The following is a 22,735-nucleotide window of genomic DNA, read 5'->3' on the forward strand; positions in this document are numbered from 1 at the left end:
GCTATAAAAGTAAAACCCTAGGCAGGATATGTATGCTGTTTGAGCACGGAGATTATTGCAACTTTGAAGTTATTGCAAAATGAGTCACGTGTTAATTTAGTTAAAGCATAAACCAAAGTTCAAACTATGTCATATTGACATACATCATCTAGCATTATGTTTAAATATGGTGGGTGACATTTTGCATGAGCTGAGGTGTAAGTCAGTGCAGAATTTACCCAATTCCCCAATGTCTTGCAGTTCCATTTTAAAAATGTGGGTCCAGATTCTCTTGTGCTTTGACCTTTGCTCAGTGCAGGTGTATGGTTATGGCTTCCTGAGTCTCTGGGCCAATCTGCCCTTTAATGGTACCAGCTGACAATGGCCCCCAAAAAAATTGTCTGCCAATTGGGTGTTTCTAGAACACAGGTCACTTAAGCCATGCCCTATCCCCTGCCTTCCTGCCCCAGTATGATCCATGTGGTTTGTAGAAAGGGAAGTGACTGTAGGAACTGGCTATGCCAGCTCTTCGTTCCACTAACATTTCCAGCTACATCAATCTAACAGCTTTTTCCCCCCCTATATGCTACAAGACAGGTGCAAATGAATTCTTTGGACCATGATGAATAAGCCATCCAATTCATACCAGGATCATGGGAGCCATTTTTTGTACCTCAGACCTTGCAGCCTGATTTTTTGACAACACAAGCAAGACAGGAAAGGTTCATGGAATATCTCCCTCTTTGCCTCAGCTGACATTCTATTTTGTTTCAACTTTTCGGGTAAGCACAGTAATGAAACAATCAATCCCTCAATATGCTGGCTCCAATGGTCTTTTATTTCCGCCTGAATTAAATAAAAGAGGAAAAAAGGAGACTGTACAAACCACACTACAGTGATGTTCCAATAACCTGAACTGATGTGGTAGATGAATATCATTTTATAATCACTGATCCCAGAGGAGACAAAACAACTTCTTCAGCTTTATAAGGTACTAGCAGACTTACCCTGCATTGCTTGGGTCCTTAACTCAATTAATTTGTGTTTTTCTTCATTTAAATCATTGCTCTGGGGTGGGGATGAGGAATTCAGGATGCAGCTTTCCCCTGGGAGAGAGGACTACTCCAGCCCCCTTTCACTGCAGTAACTTGGAGCCAGGTGAGAAGTGTCTCTCCACAGATGTTGCCGCTCCCATGGGCACAGCCGGAGCAAGGGTACATGTCCCCTGGCTGGAGCGGGTCCAGATTCATCTGCTCCCTGTGCTCCCCGTCCAGGGTGAGGAATGTAGCAAACTGTGCTCTTTCTCCTTGTTCTATGAGGAAGAACAGCCAGTAATGTTCCCATACAAATTGGGGGGGACTGCAGCTCTCCTCTCCTTGCACTCCCTCGAAGCTTGGGGATAAGACATCCTGGGGGAGGGTGCACCCCCAGCCAGCCCCTTTCACCTGCCTAGCGATTCTGTCTCTTTTCTGTATGGTTTTATGTGCCCCCCACATGAATTGGGGGAGGAGGAAGCTTCAGCTACCCTCACACAACCAAGCCCTTACCTCCTAGTTATGATAAGAGGAAGCTGCATATTAAATGTGGTGATCCTACCTCTTTCTGTTTAGGAGTTCTTGAACAGATTCATGCACAGACAGACACGCAAACTATATCAAATATATAGCCGATGACTCAAATATGCAGCCCTTATTCATGCAACATTCCCTATGGGGAATCAGTAGGGAATTTGCCTGGATGAGAAGTATGGTAGGACTACAGGACCTGAGTCATTAAGTTTTCATGAATTACTCTCTTTGAATCAGCTCGTACCAAACTCAATAGAATCATGTCTCTGCATGCTGCCTCCTCTCCAAACACTTGACGAGTGGTACTAGCTCTGTAGAGCAAAGATCGTAGATGTGTTTGGCCCCTTTAAGATTAAGGAGGGAGACTTCTCCCACTTCTGCACCATCAGGGAGAAAAGGCATAATCTAGATTTCAATTAACATTGAACCATGAGTGGAATAACTAACCAGCTATTGCTAAAATGATGTCCCAAAATCATGGTTTTACCTAGAAGGCCCAGCAGTATCATTCTCTAGGGAATGGGAGGAAAGAGGGGATAAATGTGTTTACAAACCTATAATTCTGAATAAAATATTGCAGCTAATATTTATGTCACATTTAAAAAAATGATGATGCTGTGATCTGGCTGTGGAAAATTCTAGCACTCAGATAATGCAGTACAATCCCCTATAGTCAGACTGGAGGACATTGTCTGAAATATGATAATGGAGTTTCAGATGTAACTAATGGGGTTTGAGGTTTTGGCCTTGACATACATTCAGTGAAAGAATGGGTTTGCCATGGTAGGAATAATAGCAGACAGTGGTGTGATCATTTGTTGTACATGAAATCTTGTTCTTCTTTTTACCCCCTTTGATTTCCCTTCCCCTCCCCACCTCCTGCAGCCACTGTTCTGAAAAAAAAATCACATCAAATTATGAGATTGTTTAAATATATGTTACTATGGGTGGAGAAAAAGCACCCCATATTTCAACACTAAAAATCAAACAATCATAGGTAGCAACTCTATGGGTGATGGGGAGGAGAGGGACTGGAACACCCACAGAAAAAAAATAGAGGGCACTGAGCACCCACTGGCAGCTCCACGATCAGCTCCTCCCTCTGCCTTCCAGTGTCTTTCACTTGCCACGATCAGCTGTTCGGCTGTGCTCAGGAGGTGCAGAGGGTGGGGGTGGAAAAGAGCAGAGGCAGGGCAAGAAGAGTCAGAGTAGGGACTTTGGGGAAGAGGTGGAATGGTGACAGGGCCTGGAGCAGAGCCAGGGTGGAGCATATCTTCCATCCCCACCCCCATCTCCACCCTCACCCCATCCAGGAGCTCAAAGTTGGCACTGGTGCAAACAATGCTCAAAGACTAGGAAATTCTCTTTGAAAATCTCCACTCTATTTAAAAATTCCTCACAAGGTATTTAGGCACTTACCTTCCATTGATTTCAGTAGTTTTGATGATCTGGACTCAGTCAATCTCTTTACTTTTCCATCCTTCCTGAGGTTCTTTCATATTACTGTTGAGTCAATGAATATTTTTCCCTGTGTAATATTGATCCTGTGCCTTACATCACAGGGGGCCTGAGTTACAGTTATTACTACACTTCTAACTGAGCCCTGAACAGCAATCTCTTGAGCATAAACCAATTGGAGGCCTTGTTTCTGAGTGATATGAGACATCCTAACTCACTGAGAATGACCCTTCTGCCACTACTGAGTCTACGTCTAGACTGCAAGCCTCTTTCGAAAAAGAGCTTCTAGACTACAACCAGTACTTTCGAAAAAGCAATTCGCTTTTTCAAAAGAGAGTACCCAGGCAGCCTGGATGCTCTCTTTCAAAAAGCACAGTTTGCATTACATAGTGCCTTTTTTCGAAAGAGCACTTTCGAAAAAAGGTGTTCTTCCTTGAAAACGAGGTTTTCCACAGTCGAAAAAACTGCTGTGTTCTTTCGATTTACTTTCAAAAGAATGCGGCAGCAGTCTAGACACAGAGGAAATTTTTTTTAAAAAAAAGGCCACTTTTTGTACATGGTTCACAAGGCATGAGGTATATGTTAGTGCAAGTGTGACAAGTCAGAATGTTACACACTCCAAGGATAGACTCGTCTGAAATCTCTATATTCAGGGGAGCACAGGAACTGCTCCTTCTATTAAGCCACCACAGCAATGATGGCATGAGTCAGACCTAGACTCCACCAACACTATTCCAACCAGTAAAGATGGCTGAGCACCAAAAGCAGAGCATGGTGAATCATCATAGAATCCTAGAATCAATCATAGACCATAAAAATTGGAAGGGACCTCGAGAGGCCATCGAGTCCAGTTCCCTGCTTCCACAGCAAGCCCCAGTACTGTCTAGACCATTCCTAATAGATGTCTATCTAACCTGCTCTTAAATATCTCCAGAGATGGAGATTCCACAACCTCCCTAGGCAACTTATTCCAGTGTTTTTAGCCAACACTGATTTTCACCAACACTTTGATTTTCTCTCAAAGGATGATGCAGTGTGTATACCTGGGATGCCTAAAAGAATCCCACATGAAGCTCCCTATGAGCATCTGAACCTCACCTCACTTCCAGCACAATATGTTACAGAAAGACTGAAACAGACTATTAGCATTGTTGACCCACAGTTGGAAATTTATCTACCTATGAATGACAGAAATGTGTCATTTTGATATATCACAGGTCTCACCACTATTAAGAGATTTCTCTCTCCCTCTCTGCTGTTCAAAAGGGGATTCTTCTTCAAATGGTTTATACTACAGACTCCATTAATGTGTGACATATCTGTGAAGGAGCACATTAATTTTTTTTCTTTTGAATAAGACAGATGTATTATGTTCGCCGAAGAAAAAGCAGTAATGGTAAATATTTGTAATCAGAACCAGCAAGAGTTCTCATAAATGGTGAATCTGTCAATTTAGATAACATTTACTTTCTGAAAATTAATCCACCATTCATGTTTCCATTAAAATACCATGTTGCCAGTATTCACATAAACTACACAACAACGTGTCCCTACAGTTACATAATACCTTGCATTCCAAAGTATACCATGGTGATTAACATAGTTAGGAATTACGATCACATCTGGAATGGAACAGGATAGCTGTTTAACACAATATACTGAGGAACATATGACAATCTGGGACAGGAGAACAATGATCCAATTCATCAAAAGATATTCAAGCTCCCATGGAAATAAAACAGAATGTAGAATCAGGTGTCAATCAGAATTTGGCCAGGAAGTATGGGCTAGCATCCCTACTACTGTTGCCAAAATATGATGAGATCTTTAAAGGCCATGGTGATATAATCCAAAATGGTAGCATTTCCAGCAGTAAATGGCTCACCAAAATCTTTCCAGACTTAACTGAATCAGAAATTAATAAGTATGATTACTATTATGAACCACCTGCATCACTTCCTGGATCATCCGGGAGGGAGGGAGTTTCTAGGCAGATTCCCTTCTGCATTTTAAACAGACTAACTACTTCTTTGCATGTGAGATTTGGTTAATCAACATTTATCTGTTATATAACGTTTTTAATCAGTCAATTTCAAAGGCAGTAAGTGTCTCCATTTTATAGATGGGGATACTAAGGCATAGAGAGATGCAGAGACTTGCCTAAAGTTATCCAGGAGGGAAGTGGCAGAGAAGGCAATACAGCCCAGGTCTCCCAAGTCCCAAGCCAACATTCTATTAATTTGCCATACTGCTTCTTCTATAGAGAGTGAAGAAAGTTTTATATAAGGCCTTTAATAGAAGTGCACTCATGTAAGACCACCATACAAATATAATCCTTTTAGCAACTTGCATTTGCATGAACAGTGCTATACAAAATAAAGCTATATGCATTATACTTACCAAATTAATGGCTCTTGCACAGTCATCTTTGAAAGCCAGAAATGAGCAGATCTGTATTTCTGCAATAGGATGAAAAATTATTTATGTTAACTAGAGATGGTTCAACAATGAGAAAATAATAAGCATTTACAAATCTGTTCAGGAATAAGAGGTCCACATTTGGTTCACTCTTATTTCAAGGGGTCATAATTTGTTATTGAAAGATATTACCGACCATTAGATAATCACAAAACTTTTTAAATTTTTTTTTTTTAAAGTGCAGCATTAAGTAGCACTTTCCTGTAAACAGCATACAAAAGTAAAAAGAGAAGTCAGGGAATCAGCAGAGATCACCATCTTTGAGAACGCCCATAATTTCCACTGCAACTTTAATATGAAATACTCAGAAGGCATAATTGAGATTTGACTAGGCCATTGACAAACAAACCCATTCTCAAGATGCAAACCTCCTTGAAAAAACATGATCAAAGGTCGCATTGTTGTGTTCAGGGAATCTCTTCAAAATATCCATTTGTTATTGATTGTTCTCCTGCTAAAGAGTTTCGTTCATCCAGTTAGGGACCAGAAATAAAGCCATATGGCTTTGGTAACCATTTATTAGAATGTCACCACTGGATACTTTCCCAAACTACCCATAGATTAATTTGACATTTGCTTGCTGTGGCAAGGTTCTGGCTGTGCCCCATGGGTCCTGCGCTTCTTAACCAGTTAGATGCCTCAGAGGCTTGCTGTGATCCTTCATGCTGCCTCTTATGTTTTTCTAGAGGTCAGGGTTGCAGCTTACGGAGTCATTTTCATCACTGGCAAAGTCAATGCTTTGGGAGAGGGAGATCCCTGCATAACCCTGGATCTCCTTTTCCAGAATCCGGTCTTTCTGTGTTGCGGGGAGGTTGAGGGGAACCTGGACCAGCCCACTACTCTGGGCTCCAGCCCAGAGACTCTAGGCAGTGGTCACTGCTTGGGTTTTTCCCTCTAACCCCAAGACTGTAGCCTTTTCCCTACACCACTTCCCAAATGCTCTCCTAGGACCGTCTCTCTGCAAACATACTACTTCTTCTTGGTCTGTCCCTCTTCTCCTTCCCCCTTCCTTACCTGATCCGGCCTAGCGACAGGGCTGCCCCACCCCTGCTGTCAGTTGGGCTGCCACGACCCCAGCTGTGCTGCCTGGTGGCATACAGACCCAGTCCTGCCGCCTGCAGCACGTGGCCCTAATCAGATTGCTGGGCTGCCTCTGGCAGGCTGCTGTGGCCCCATCTGCACTTCCTTTTCTGAGCTGCCATGGTACCAGCCCCACTACCAGCAAGCTGGCAGCCCTGGCTGGGCTGCCCTGGCTGGGTTGCCCCACCAACGTTGCTGCGGTTCCACCGTGTCCCAGGCTGCCATGGCCCCCCTGCCATCAGCCTTGTTGGACTGTGCCAGGATCCCAGCTGCTGGCCCTCCTGCACCAGAGCTCTCATCCAGGGACACCTGTGGTCATGTCAGACCACAGATGATGACGGACCAGAGAGTCCCGGTTGAGGGAGGTGCAACATATGTTAATTAAAATACAAAGTTCACACTATCTATGCAACACTGAGAGCTGTCTGGGGGAGGCTAGCCCCTTCTCTGCCCCTTCTGCCTGAGGCCCTGGCTCTTTCAGGGGCTTGGAGCTGCCTCCTCCTCCTTGCCCAAGGGCCCAGCAAGGCTATTGACCCCACTGCATTCTCATTAACCTTTGAGGATAGGACAAGCAGCCATGGGGCTTAAATTGCAACATCAATGGTTAGCTATGCTCTTGCTAATCTTTCTCGCAGATATTTTCCATCCATGTGTGGAACACATTTTTTTATGTGCATTAAGGCATGTGCAAATGTGCCCACCTCTAGAAACAAAAAACCTAGCTGTGGACATTCTGTTAATGGGCGGTACTGAATCTCTCCCGAGTGGTGGTACAAGTGCACAGCTTACAGGGAATGCTGGTGGTTAGGTTGAATATTAGGAAAAACTTCCTAATTTTTAGAGCCATTAAGCACTGGAATAAATTACATAGGGAAGTTGCGGAATCTCAGGCTGTTGAAGGTCTATCCCTGAAGGTTTTTAAGAGGGGGCTAAACAAACAGCTGTCAGGGATGAGCTAAATAATACTTTCATGATTGCAGGGGGCTGGACTAGATGATCTCCAAAAGGAACCTCAAGTCCTGTGATTTTATGATATCCATAAGATGAAGAGGTGTGACGTAGTGGGGGTACCTGGCTGGTTTCTATGCTGCTGGCTCTGGGGTAACCCCCACTGGCTGCCGTGGGTACCACGACCCAGCAAAACAGGATGAGTCACTATGCAAACCAGTGGCCAGACACCCCCCATGGAGAGGAACAAAGGAAGGTGGAATGCTGCCCTGGCTGGGGGGCAGGGCTGGAAGAGAGTTGGTTAGTTCCTGTCTGGAAAGCAGGGGAGAAGGAGCTGGGGAGGGAGGCTGGGACTCCCCTATCTCAAGGGGAGCACTGAGGCCTCTTAGCCCCAGTTCCTGTAACCAGATTACATCTGTGCTGTGCTGTATCCTGGAGGAGCAATAAACCACCCTCAATTCCACTGGCTGGTGGAGTCTGTTTGTGCCATTTCGGGGTGCAGGAGACGGGGGACCCCCAACGCGTCGTCACAAGAGGCATCTAAGGACTACCCATGAAGGCACTGAGCCAACAAAGAATGACACAGCCAGTTTGAATCTAAGCAAGTCAGAAAGATACGTGTTTCCTATAACTTCATGGAAATAGTCAGGATAAAGGTATAAAAAAATCAAGTGAGCACCCTGCTATTCTACCTTGACAGAAAGCATACAACAATTCATCCATCTCTAGAATGAAGATGCCATAGACAGATAAGAAAAATAGAAAAAAGTCAAGAAATCAGCGTAAGAGACATCTCCACCTCCAATAAAAAAAAATTCAACACAAATCATTGAGAAAAGGCCAGAGGAGTGGATTTAAACAGTTGAAAAGGTTTTATTGGGTATGAACATGCTTATAACTTAAATGAACAGTTCTGCTGCTATCCATCAGATAATTAGCCCATATATTTCAGGAGAGGAGTCAGAGGCTAAACATTAATTAACAGAAACAGTGGGATTTAATTGGATTTAAGTGTTTTAACATTTACAACTGGCCTGTCTTAAGACAGCTCCTTAAATGACTTCTTCTAAGTAACTAATTTTCTTTGATTTAATAGGATTTGATTAGGATTAATTTGCCCAGTTAAACTCTTCAAGGGTATTATTAATAATTTGATAATGTCACAGGCTGATCTGCTCACCACTGGAGAGACTTCTGGCCACATCTGGGGATTAGCTCTGCCAGGCTGATTCCTGCAGTTGCACTTAGTCACTCTCTCTTGCTCTCTCAGGACTCAACTGCTCCCGTGTCATCGCTTGGCCCTTTGGCTGGATCACTATAGTCATCCTCTTCTGGGGTTTCAAAATCCGTCAGGGTCCATTGTCCCTAGGAATTAATGTGGATGTCTCTTCCCCACTGGCTGAGAACTTAGGCTCAACTTCTGCACTGAGATCAAGCCCAGGGATCTACAATAAGCAGGCAAGGTCTGCAGACCTACTGCTTACTGCCATTTATCAGGGCTACTGCTTACCTTGTCTTCTCTCACCTTAACAGTGACTACAGCCTCTGCCTCTCTCTGCAGCTTTTCTTCTATGCTCATGTCATGAACTGGAGAAGCACTGACTAGCACCCCGTGACTAAGGGGTTAACTCAGGTACATAGCAAAGTATTGGCCAGGAGGCTGGGAGAATCAATTGAGATTGAGGGTTGACATTTGAATTGGATATAGGTGTACTGCCTGCTTGTGTGTGTGTGTGTGTGTGTGTGTGGGGGGGGGGGGGGGGGGGAGAGTTAAACCAGGAATTGAGAGACACAGAATGATTTAAACACAGGCAGGACTACCATGCCCTCCCATGGAATTCAAGGCATGGAAAAGGACTGAACAAAATGAAAACTAGAAGTGAGTACCAGGGAAATGTGAGTCCAGTCATGTTCAGAGTAATTATTCTTTAATTTGTAATTTGATTTGAACTGCTCTGTGTGAATCTATGCCTTCCCTCCCCATTTACTACCATCTAAACATTGTGATAAGACTTTTCTGTTTTTTAATTTGTTTTCCTTAGTTGCTCTGTACATCTAGCAACCAAGTATGCTTTATCAAGTTTCTTTTGTTTTGTAATAAAAATAATTTATTTTAAGGTGATGATTTGAATCTTGTGTCCTAGAAGGTCTGTCTGAGTGTATCAGTATGGTTCTGACTGAGGGGCCAGCTACCAGAGACTGCAGCTTTTTTTTCCTCTTTGCTTTATCAAGCTCTTTTGAGGCAAAAGAGCTTGGGGGTACCCCTGGGGGTGATTTCAAGTGTTCACCCCTGGGTTTTTTGTAGGGGATCAAAGCACTTGATGGTGGCTGCAAATTCCCCAAAATCTGTGTATTGGGATTCTGTGGGGAAGTTTTTGTAACCAGTGCCTGTAGAGGCAAGATTTTGAAGCTCTCGTGCAGGCTACTACCTTCTGCATTAGGAGCACCACAGTGGGGAACAGCCTTGACAGTTCATCTACTGCGATTTATACAAGCCCCTTCTGTTCCTGAGCCTCATCTCTAATTAGTCCTTGCTCCCTGGCTTTTCCTCCAGGAGCAGCTTAAGTAGCTAATTGGTCCACCTGGCCACCTTAGCTCCTTAAGATCTTGAGTAGGGTGGACACTCCATCACAAAGGGTCTTCACATGGCCTTAAATTATTCATGAAGCTGTGTCTACACTGGTGCGATCTTGCGCAAAAACTTGCTGCCTGTCTACATTGGCCATGTGTTCTTGCACAAGTAAACTGATGTTCTAATGTATGAAATCAGGCCTTCTTGTGCCAGAACTCTGACGCTCCCGCTCAGGAATAAGCCCTTTTACGCAACTGTTCTTGCACAAGAGGCCAGTGTAGACAGGCAACATTAATTTCTTGTGCAAAAAAGACCTATGGTTAAAATGGCCATCAGAGCTTTCTTGCACAAGAGAGCATCTACACTGGCAAGGATGCTCTTGCACAAAAGCATATGCTAGTGTAGATGCTGTCTTGTGCAACTACTTTAATGCAAGAACTCTTGCGCTAAAGAGTTTTTGTGCAAGATCACGCCAGTGTAGACATAGCCAAACAGTTATAAGTTTCTCAAAAGTTACTAAAATGGAATTTACAATAATTTTGGGAACTAATATAGTTTGGTCTTAAGACAAAAGTATCCCTAGGCTACGTCTACATTGGCATGAATTTCCGAAAATGCTTTTAAAGGAAAAGTTTTCTGTTAAAAGCATTTTCGGAAAAGCGTGTCTAGATTGGCAGGATGCTTTTCCGCAAAAGCACTTTTTGTGGAAAAGCATCCGTGGCCAATCTAGACGTGGTTTTCCGCAAAAAAGCCCCAATTGCCATTTTCGCGATCAGGTCTTTTTTGCGGAAAACAGTACTATGCTGTCTACACTGGCCCTTTTGGGCAAAAGACTTTTGCTCGAACGGGAGCAGCATAGTTTTTCCAGAAAAGCACTGATGATTTTACATGAGATCGTCAGTGCTTTTCCGGAAATTCAAGTGGCCAGTGTAGACAGCTGGCAAGTTTTTCCAGAAAAGCTGCTGATTTTCCGGAAAAACTTGCCAGTCTAGTCACAGCCCTAGTGTTCATTCACTCTCAAGAGTGCAATATTGGTTAAAAAGCTCTCTACAGAGAAACATCCAAAAGAAACTTTAATGGAAGCTACCAGTTTATTGTTTCTATTTGGCCACTTGTGTTTCATTTTCATATTTTCTTTTCCCTTCCTTAATAGTAAAAACCATGGTTAATAATTGTGATTATTTTGCTTGGTCTTGATCATGATGGCTCTCTAAAGTAGGTTCTCCTGTTCCTCATAAGGAGTAAGGGAAGCCAACAGGAGAGTTTGTTCCTGTTGACCTCCCGCTGTGTGGACAGCCGGCAATGATGTAATTTACATAGCTTGAGTTTCGTATCTTACTTCAGCCTTACCATCTAGTGTAGATCAGGCCTATAAGAACACCTTTAACTAAATACTGTCAAATCAGGGGTGTGAGTTCCACTAAGAGAAACAGTTAGTAGAGCTGGCCTCCATTTCTTGTTTCTCCGAACTAAATATTTTTAGCCTTTTTAAAAATAAAATTACTTGGCATCCAACAATTTAAAACTATCCCTTTCGGTACAATATTTTCATGTAATGATGTTGTTGAATCTGATCTGGATCTTGGCTGGACACTGAGTTCTGCCTGTATGTGCTGAACTTGGTACTTCTGATTTTATAGGTGAGTTTTACAGAAATTTTACTGCAAAAATGGAGGTACCAAGTGAGTTTTAAGAACCTACTACAGGATTAAGTGGCAGTGGTGTGAGGTTTTTTTTGGATCACACTGAGGCCTAAAAACAAGATTTAGATGTCTACATTTGGGGCTAGCAGTTTAAGTACTATTGTGGATCCAGGCCAAAATTTTCTTTTTTCCTCTCCCTGATAATTTATTTCTCCCTCTGCTTAGCTTTCCCCACAGTTTTTTATACTTAGGAACATTATTGGTTTTCAATAATGACACCCCTTTCCTACTCCTCAGTTTGATTAATTTCTGCAACATATACATTACCATGCCAGTTAAGGCCAACTGTCCTTCTGTTCTGCTGTTTCACATGTGAGTGGCCTGGTGTAGGATAAAGAGCTCATAATGGTCAATGCAATAGCAGGCTTATGGGTAAGTTCTTTATAACTTTGGGCAGTTGGTTCACATAATTGTTCCTGGAACTCCTGGCTGTCTTAAGGCATGTTCAGTTTATGTGCTGAAGATTAGTCACTGATGCCTCTTTTGATCAAAAATCAGTTAGTATCATCATCTGTTAAAAATGTCAACTTTTCGGTTTTAAAAAAATCAAACCCCATCTCCAGTCTAAAACAAACAAACAAAAATTGATTTGGAACAGCTACCATGGGGCTGCATGGGAATTGTAGTTCAGGTTTCTTATACTGCATTCCTTGTCTATGGGCTGGGCTTCCTGTCTGGTTATATTTCCCATGAGGCACATGCTCTCATCTCTTGCTCAACCACTGTGGTGCCCCAAGGGAAAGCCTTACCTAATTTCAATTTCCATGAGGCAGTCTACAACTCTCTTGAGGTGCTATAGAAATATTTCCAAATTGAAATTCTTGGGCATTTTTTTTGGACAAAAAAGTCTGCTTTCCCCCAAAAAATGAAACTTCTTATGAAAAATGCTGCCTTATCAAATACCCAATTTTCCAGTGAAAAATATTTTTGACAGAATTGTTCAATTATCTATAGTCTCTAATATATTTTGATGACAGATAATGTAACTGTGGACAATATTCTGATTTTATATAAAAGCATAATTCTTTTTTTCAGTGTTATTAAGGTCCATCAAAATGTGGCTATGAGTTTCATAAATTAATAATATATCATGTAAAGTAGTATTTTCCTTCATCAATTTTAAATTAATTACTTTTTTAATTTGTGTGCCTACAGTTAATCTTTCTAAATTAATCTTTTTTAACCTTTCCAGGCTTTTAGTCATTTTTGTTTTTCACTGAAATCACTGTTTCTGCTATAACTTTGTGAGTGAGTACCTGAATTTCACCAGTTATTATGTAAACTTCAAAGAAATGTGCGAACAGATGCAGCAGCAGAATTCCCATTAAGTAAAATCTGTGAGTACGTTTCATTTATGCTATTATTAATCATCATGTCAAATATGAATAATATTAAGTCATATTTTCAGTCATGCAAATGGGCATTCTTATATTGTCTCTTTGTTGACAACTTGTTTTGAATTTTGATGTAGTTTGACTCTGGTTTGAAAAGGTTGTTGACTCCTGATCTATCTTATGTGGCCCCCTCACCTGGTCATCTAGGATGGACACACTCAGGAAATGTACAATACAGACGGTCCCCAACTTACAGCCACCTCAACTTATGATCATCCTCACTTACGACCAAAGCGGTCATAAATGCAGGCTCCGGGTTACGAAAGTGATCCGCGCTTACGAACAGCACAGTCGCAATGTAACTCAATGGGTTCTGAGTTACGACCATTCCGAGTTACGGCCAAGTGTTTGGTCTGTAACGCGTTTGTAACTCAGGGACCGGCTGTATAGCTTATTCACAGTAGCAACTTAGATAATACTAAGTAGACTGTTTATGAAGACTTTTAGACACTATATATTATACAAGCCATTTCTTTGGCATTAATGTGATTTCTCCCCTCTATTTTTAATACATCTGGTACTACTCATAAAATGCCTATAGTCCTGGAATGCTTGAAAATTTCATGCAGGATGTTCTAGTGAGGTGGAAAGGCCCTTAAGGGAAGGTAGTTGAAGGAAGTATGTCTGGAATCCTCTCTGCTTCAAAGTCTTGGACAAGAGTTCCTTTGCTTTAAAATGCATTGCTGTAAGGGCAATGTTCCCTTGAATGAATGAATTTTGCTGTGTGCACCGAGGCTTGTGTGGATGTGAACCATTGGGTCTGGACCTTCAGATGCACAGGAAATGCTTAATGACCACATATGAGACCCAGAGATATAAGCTAAGAGTTTCGTAATGTTAGACAATTATGAGAGCAATCAGTTGTTGCATTTCAGGATATTATCCAATCAGTGAAAAGCAAGTACAATGTAGGGAAACCATCGTAGATTAAAAGCAATAAGCAGTTCACCTGTCTGTGAACCTCACAGGAATGTAAAGAAACATTGTAATGAGCAAACTAATTAACTTGTAAAATATAATTGGATTGTTAAATTTGGCTATATCCTGTTGCTTATTTCCTATTCTTCATGCTCTATAGTAAATCAGAAGAAATACTAATGTTATTGTATCCATTTGTCCCATGAACTAGTTGGTTTCTAATTTTATTGTATCAGCTTGTTAGATCAGAACAAAGGGAGATGTTGACATAGTAAGGTTTATATTTGCACTACAATTACCTGCTATTGCTGTCTGTATATTTAAATAATCCGAGAAGAATGAAGTGTGTTAGTGTTTAGTTGTGAATTCATTTGATGTGTAAAACTGCATGTAAATAAAATGGTTTTGGCTATTACATTGCTCCCATTTATCTGCACCCATTTGTATAAGGCCTGATCTACACTGGGAGTTTAGGTCAAACTTAGCTGTATTAGGTTAAATTTCTAAACAATGAGTCCACATCACCAAGCCCATGCCATTGATTTTAAAGGCAATTAAAGTCAATTTTGTTACTCCTGTTTTTCACAAGGAGTAACCACTACATTTGATCTTGTATGGTTGACTTTTTTCTCTGAGGTCTAACCTAGTCAGTAGACTGTGAAACCTTCTCTTTAAATGCCCAGAAGCACATTTTGCCACCATTTTTGACTTGCTCAGCCTGTAGCCGAACTGTTCAGACTGCCCATGTATGGTTTCATAAGCCATGGGAGCAAGGGGTGGGTTGGATCTCCAAAGATCACTATTGGCATTTCAATGCCTCTCATGGTAATTTTCTGGTTTGGAAAGAAAGTTCCAGGTTGCAGCTTTCTAAACAGGCAGTAATTTCTAAAAATGTGCACACTATGCATACTTCCCAACCATCCCATATGATGTGGGCAAAAGAGCGCCCTTGTGATCCACCAGTGCCTATGGCACCTACTTCTCAATGGTTCTGTAGATGTTGATGGATCTCAAGGGCTATTTTCCCTTGTTGTTTATGTACTCTCCGGCAAAGTGGTCAGATGCCAAGACAGGGTTGTGCATTCCATCTATTGTCCTACCACAGTTAGGGAATCCCATCACGGCAAAGCCCTTCACTATGTCCTCCACATTTGCCAGAGTCACTACCCTGTGTAGCAGAAGGTGCTTTGGTTACTTGCATCGCTGTAGATTTCCCCACTCTAAGTTGATTACAAAGTGACTGGTAGCTGTTTGGAGTTGCAAGCTTCAATAGAGCAATTGCCACTCACTTCTCCCCTGTCAGAGTCGGTCTCGTTCTGGTATTCTTGCACTTCATGGCGGGGTGTGTATGTGTGTGTAAACCAGTTCGCAAACTTCCATGAAATGGCTATATGCATACAAAAGATTTGGTGATCATCTCATTCCTGCATCATTAAATCACTGCTTTTATTTTAAACCTATAAACTAACTCACCAGTAATGTATTTTATTTGCTTTATCCTTGCTGTAACTCTGTATTTTTTTCATTTACTAAAGGATTGGTTACGGCATTGTCTTTGGTGGGACCTGGAGCATATTTTGACTTGGGTTAAGTGACTGGCCTTATGTGACTGGCAGTAACATAATGTGTGGCAAATATTGGTTTTAGTCATAAAGTCCAGTCTGTCTGGTTAGTAAGGATGGGGCTGGAGAGACTGAAGGTCTGTTGTACCTAAAACTAATATAGGGATGCAGGAGGGTGCTTCCATTACTGGCCTGTGAAAGCTAATGATAAAATATGCCTCTGACCAGTCTGGGGTGACTGCCCTGATTTCTCACAGCTTGACCTGAGTTTGGTGCTCTGAGCTATGAGCCATTCTAGTACTGTCACCGAGGAATGAGTTTTTCCATCACACATAACACTGCTTAGATGTTTCATGCCTAATCCAACTTCCATGGACTTCAGCAGCAGTTGGATCGAGCTGATGAGAGCTTCATACCATAAATAGAGCAACAGTATGTTGTTTGGAGGCTCACTCTTTTGAAAACTTTCAACAGTTCTTTTTTGTCTTTTTTCCCATGTAACTCTTGTGTTTATACTGGAAAAATAGGTGCATTTTTGACACTGTACCCAAGTACAGTAAATTTAACTTCTTTGTGCTCAGCACATCAAAAACCTAAAAAAGGACAGTGTCAGCTGAAGACATAACAGTGTCTAATTCTTATGAAAATAACACATTGTACCCAGCCTATTTTGGGACAATTTTTTAAACGGATTTCTGTCGACACACTGGCATGTTTCTGAATCAGTAAATAATTATATGATTAGTGACAGCATTAATGGATTCTCTATAGTCACTGAGTTTGTCTACACTAGCCACCCTAGTTCAAACTAGGGTGGCTAATATAGTCATTCAAACTTGCAAATGAAGCCAGGGATTAAAATATCCCAGGCTTTTTTTGCATGTCCCCGGGCGCCGCCATTTTTAAATGCCCAGTAGTTCGAACTCCGTGCAGGCGGCTCTATGCAGCATGGGCTAGGTAGTTTGAACTAAATCCCCTAATTCAGACTACCGTTACTCCTCCTGCAATGAGCAATAATCGTAGTCCAAATTAGGGGCTTTAGTTCGAACTACCTAGCCTGTGATGTGTGTAGCCATAGGCACGGAGTTCGAACTACCGGGCATTTAAAAATGGCGGCGCCCGGGGACATGCAAATAAAGCCCGGGATATTTTAATCCCAGGCTTCATTTGCAAGATTGAATGACTACATTAGCCACCCTAGTTTGAACTAGGGTGGCTAGTGTAGACATACCCTGAGTTACTTAAAGGTATCCTAAAAATGGCTCATGTAAATAATAAACAATAAATCTGTATTGTCATACGGAAATTGATAGCAATTTGTTCTTTGAGCCACTTTTGACCCTCTTTGTGGTATTTTGTAATCCATGCACTCTATTATTGTGTTACAAAATACTGTCAAGTCATATTCAGCAGAAATAAGTCTTTGACAGCTAGCCCATGGGAACCTGTCAGATCCTCTATTTAGCTGTAAGGACAAAGACATCTTCCTGACAAACAGCTACCTATTTTGAGGGATTATCTTCATTAGCTGCTATGCTTTGCCAATTTTGGCATGATCATATTATCACTCAAATGTAGGGCTGGAAGAGATCTCAAGAAGTCATCATGTCTAGTCCCCTGTAATGTGCAGGACCAAGTGAACTACACCATGACAGGTGTTTTTCCAACCTGTTTTTAAAAAAACTGCAAAAATGGGGACTTTAAAATCTCCCTTGGAAGCCTATGCCAGAGCTTAATCCCCTTATAGCTAGAAAAGTTTTCCTGATATTTAATCTAAATCTTCCTCGCTATATATTAGGCCCATTACTTTTTAACTTATATTCAGTGAATATGGAGACCAATTGATCACCATCCTCTTTACAACAGCCTTTAATGTATTTGAAGACTTATCCAATAAGTTCCTCCTCAGTCTCTCAAGACTAACTATGCCAAGTTTTTTTTAACCTTTCTTCATTGGTTAGATTTCTAACCCCCCCCCTTAAAAATATTTTTATTGTTCTCCTCTGGATTCTTTCCAGTTTGTTGACATCTTTCTCCTAAAGAGAGGTACCCAGAACTGAGGCCTCACCAGTGCTGAATACAGCAGAACAGTTAACTCCTGTGTCTTTCAAATTAGCTTTTCACAGCTATGTCACATTGTTGACTCATTCAATTTGTGATCCACAATAATCCCCACATCCTTTTAGCAGTACTGTACTATCATCCAGCCAGTTTTCCCATTTTACAGTTTTTTCCTTTAATATTTCCTTCCTAAGTGAAGTATCCTTTTCACTCTTTACTGAATTATATCTTGTTGAATTCAGACAAATTATTCAATTTGTCAAAGTAAGTTTGAATTCTAATTCTGTCCTCCTAAGTGCTTAGAAACCCTCCCAGTTGGTGTCATATGCAAATTTTATAAGCATGCTTTCCACTTCATTATCCAAATAATTTCTGAAAATCTTGAATAGTATTGGATCTAGGACTGATCCCTGAGGTGCCCCACTAGACATGCCCTTCCAGATGGACAGCGAACCATTGATATCAATTCTTTGAATAAGGGCTTTCAACTAGTTGTGCACACACCTTATAGTAATTCCATCAAGGACACATTGGTTTAATTTGTGTATGAGAACGTCACATGGGACTGTGTTAAAAGCCTTATTAAAATCATGATATATCACATCTACTGCTTTCCCTCTATCCTGTAGGTAAGCAACACTGTCAAAGAAAAAAATTGTTCTTGAAAAATCCACGGTATTTAGCCCTTATATCCAGTTACTTACAAATTGATTGTTGAATAATTTGTTCCAGTATCTTTCCAGGTATTGAAGTTAGGCTGACTGGTCTATAATTCCCTGGGACATCTTTGCCCTCTTTTAAAATATATATACTAGTATTGCCTTTCTCCAGTCATCTGGAACCTCACCGATCTTCCTAGAATTTTGAAAGAGCATTGGTAATGGTTACTCCAGCTAATGATTACTTCAGCCTGATGCTTAAGTACCTTACAGTGAATTTCATCAAACCTTGCTGATTTGAGTACATCTAAATATTGTTTAACTAAGCTCTTTACCTATCTTAATTTACATTCTTTCTCCCTTACTATTATTTGTGTTGAGTAATTGGTCAACATTGACCTTTTTATGTGATGGTTTGAAGGCTAGCACAATTGCCAAATATGGAAATTTGATTAGATGGGCTGGCATTAGGGAATACTCCGAGCATGGTCATTTGAGTTCCATAATTCTGCCCTTACATGGAGAATACTTTCTCAGTTGACATTCAGTTAGTCAGAAAAGCATATAGTTTGAAAATGACTATTTGGCAAACATTAATCAGGGAGATCATTCTTAGAGGAAGAAAGTCCCATTTAACTGAAGACTAAGGATTTTCATTTCCCAATTCAGGATTCCCCATAAATTAAATTGTGTGTTTGGGGGTTACTTGCTGTGTACTGAGCTTGTGTTTGTCTGTTTGTTTTGTTTGTTTGAAGGAGCGTATGCTGTGGCTGGCAGTTGGAAGTTGTGAGCTTCTAAAGGTTTGAAATCTAGAAGTCTCTGTTAATTGGCTGAGCCTCAGTCAGGGGGTGGGGCTATCAGGAAGGCCAGGGTTTTATAAAGCAGTGAGTCAGAGACCAGGGAGCTTTGTGAACAGGGAGTTGGGAAGGGGAGTGGGAAGGGACCAAGGTACACTTGCCATTCTTTATAGTTTAGTTTAAAGGTTTTAATCAAAACTTGCTGATTTAACTAAAAACCCTATCAATAACCTAGGTAGCTGTAGGAGAGAATGCAGGCAGAAGCCCAGCAGCAAAGTGGGGGCTATCCTGTTTATTGAACTCAGTGTAGCATATATGCTACCTGCCCTATGGGTGCGTGGCATATGTGTGCATTCGGTGCAAGAAGCTCCTGGCCCTCAGAGACCGTGTCCGGGCTTTGGAGGCCAGGGTAGTTGAACTGGAGGAGCTGAGGTAGGCAGAGAGGTACGTAGATGAGGCTTTCCAGGATACTGTAGAATTGTCCCACCTCTGGTCAGATAGGCCCTGCACTGTTAAGGAAGATGAAAGGCTCAGGGACGGGGAGCAGTCAACGGGAGCAGAGGGAAACCTTCCCACAGTTGGGACCCTCCTTCCAGATGTTGGGGTATCCTCTTTCATTGAGGTTACCTCTCCGGGGAGGGAATTCCAGTCAGTAGGAAAAGGCAGGTGTTAGTAATGGGAGATTCGATCATTAGAACTGTAGATAGCTGGGTTTGCGATGAATGGGAGAACCGTATGGTGACTTTCCTGCCTGGTGTGAAGGTTGTGGATCTCTCAAGGCATCTAGATAGACTTATGTGTAGTGCTGGGGAGAAGCTGGTGGTCGTGGTACATGTAGGTACCAATGACATAGGAAAGGATAGCAGAGATGTCCTGGAGGCCCAATTTAGGCTGCTAGGAAAGAGACTGAAATCCAGGACCTCTATGGTAGCATTCTCAGAAATGATTCCAGTTCCATGCGCAGGCCAGGTAGGCAGGCAGAGCTTCAGAGTCTCAATGCGTGGATGAGATGATTGTGTAGGGAGGAGGGATTTAGCTTTATAAGGAGCTGCGGAAACTTTTTGGATAGGGAGAGCCTATACAGGAAGGATGGGCTCCACCTGAACCAAAGTGGATCCAGACTGCTGGCACTTAACGTTAAAAACATCGCAGAGCAGTTTTTAAACTAAGAGATGGGGGAAAGCTGATGGGTGCAGAGGAGCACGTGGATCGGACAGAGATGTCTTTTAGAGGAGAGTCTATTGATAGAGATTCTCTAGGTTTTAGTCAGGAGGAGAGGATGGAAGAGGATAAAGTATGGGCCAGATTAGATGAAAAACATTAACATGAAAAAGAATCTGACACATCAGAAAAGGGCAGACACATAAACCGTGACAAGTTTTTAAAGTGCTTGTACACAAATGCTAGAAGTCTAAAAAATAAGGTGGGTGAACTAGAATGCTTCGTGTTAAAGGAGGATACTGATATAATAGGCAACACAGAAACTTGGTGGAGTGAGGACAATCAATGGGACACAATCATTGTGGGGTTCAAAATATATCGGAAGGACAGAACAGGTCATGTGGGTGGGGGAGTGGCACTATATGTTAAAGAGAATTTAGAATCAAATTAAGAAAAATCTTAAATGAATCAACATGTTCCATAGAGTCGCTATGGATAATAATTCCCTGTTCTAATAAGAATATAACAGTAGGGATCTATTATCGACCACCTGACCAGAACCGTAATAGTGACTATGAAATGCTAAGGGAGATTAGCGAGGCTATCAAAATAAAGAACTCAATAATAGTGGGGGATTTCAACTATCCCCATATTGACTGGGTATATGTCACTTCAGGACGAGATGCAGAGACAATTTCTTGATACCTTAAATGACTGCTTCTTGGAGCAGCTGGTACAGGAACCCATAAGGGGAGAGGCAATTCTTGATTTAGTCCTGAGAGGTGCGCTGGATCTGGTCCAAGAGGTAATACAACAGGACCGCTTGGAAATAGTGACCATAATATAATAACATTTAACATTCCTGTGGTGGGAAGAACACTTCAGTAGCCCAACACTGTGGCATTTAATTAAAAAAGGGGAACTATGCAAAAGTGAGGAGCTTAATTAAACAAAAATTAAAAGATACAGTGACTAAAGTAAAATCCCAGCAAGCTTCATGGACACTTTTCAAAGACACCATCATAGAGGCCCAACTTAAACGTATACCCCAAATTAAAAAAAACATAGTAGAAGAACAAAAAAAGAGCTACCATGGCTTAACAACCATGTAAAAGAAGCAATAAGAGATAAAAAGACATCTTTTAAAAATGGAAGTCAAATTCTAGTGAGGTAAATTGAAAGGAGCATAAACACTGCCAAATTAAGTGTAAAAATGTAATAAGAAAAGCCAAAAAGGAGTTTGAAGAACAGCTAGCGAAAAACTCAAAAGGAAGCCAGTTAAACAACCAGGGTGTGTCTAGACTACAGAGGTTTGTCGACAAAAGTGGACTTTTGTCGACAAAACTATACCTGCGTCTACACTACCGCTGAGTTCTGTCGACATAACGTCAACAGAACTCAGCAGTTTTGTCGACGCTGGTAAACCTCATTTTACGAGGCATAACGCCTTCTGTCGACAGAGTTTCTGTCGACAGAAGGTGTTATTGCATGTAAACTGTCCTTTGCGTCTACACTACCATGTCGACAAAGCAGCTTGCTTTGTCGACAGAACTGAATGTAGTGTAGACGCTCTTTGTCAACAGAAGTTTTGTCGACAGTATCTGTCGACAAAACTTCTGTCGACAAAAGCCTGTAGTCTAGACGTACCCCCAGTGGAGCCCCTGGATAATCGAGATACAAAAGGAGCACTTAAAGACAATAAAGTCATCAGGGCTTGACAGACCCCGGCAAGAGCCACTCGCCAGCCCCGCACTGCGCATGTGCCTGATTGGTACTGGGCATGCGCGAAGCGCTGGTGAATGGGATGCATGGAGCGACTGGCTGATTCAGGAGTTTGTCGAGCCCTGAAAGTCATTGTGGAGAAACTAAATGAATTATTTGCTCCAGTCTTCACGGCTGAGGATTGTAGGGAGATTCCCAAACCTGACCCGTCCTTTGTAGGTGACAAATCTGAGGACTTGTCACAGATTGAAGTGTCATTAGAAGAGGTTTTGGAATTAATTGATAAACTTAACAGTAACAAGTCACCGGACCAGATGGCATTCACCCAAGAGTTCTGAAAGAACTCAAATGTGAAATTGTGAAACTATTAACTATGGTTTGTAACCTATCCTTTAAATCTGCTTCTGTACTCAATGACTAGAAGATAGCTACATAACACCAATATTTAAAAACGGCTCTACAGTGATCCCAGCAATTACAGACCTGTAAGTCTAATGTCAGTACGGGCAAATTAGTTGAAACAATAGTAAAGAATAAAATTGTCAGACACATAGAAGAACGTAATTTGTTGGGCAAAAGTCAACATGGTTTCTGTAAAGGGAAATCATGTCTTACTAATCTATTTGAGTTCTTTGAAGAGGTCAACAAACATGTGGACAAGGGGGAACCAGTAGA

The 22,735-nt window shown here is 41.6% G+C and overlaps 1 protein-coding gene and 1 long non-coding RNA gene across 3 annotated transcripts in view; both read left to right on the top strand.

The window, feature by feature from the left end:
* GALR1 (galanin receptor 1) overlaps positions 1-22,735 on the top strand; it is a 147,726-nt gene that overhangs the window by 38,509 nt on the left and 86,482 nt on the right. The gene's annotated exons all lie outside the window — the stretch shown is intronic.
* Positions 3,405-22,735, top strand: part of LOC142827143 (uncharacterized) — a 29,517-nt gene continuing 10,186 nt past the window's right edge. Inside the window, exons 1-2 of the long non-coding RNA XR_012901597.1 lie at positions 3,405-9,144; positions 12,979-13,123. This is a non-coding gene — a long non-coding RNA (uncharacterized LOC142827143). The remainder of the gene's footprint in view (positions 9,145-12,978; positions 13,124-22,735) is intronic.

This window comes from Pelodiscus sinensis, chromosome 2, assembly GCF_049634645.1.
Source record: "Pelodiscus sinensis isolate JC-2024 chromosome 2, ASM4963464v1, whole genome shotgun sequence".
NCBI classification, from domain to species: Eukaryota; Metazoa; Chordata; order Testudines; family Trionychidae; genus Pelodiscus; species Pelodiscus sinensis.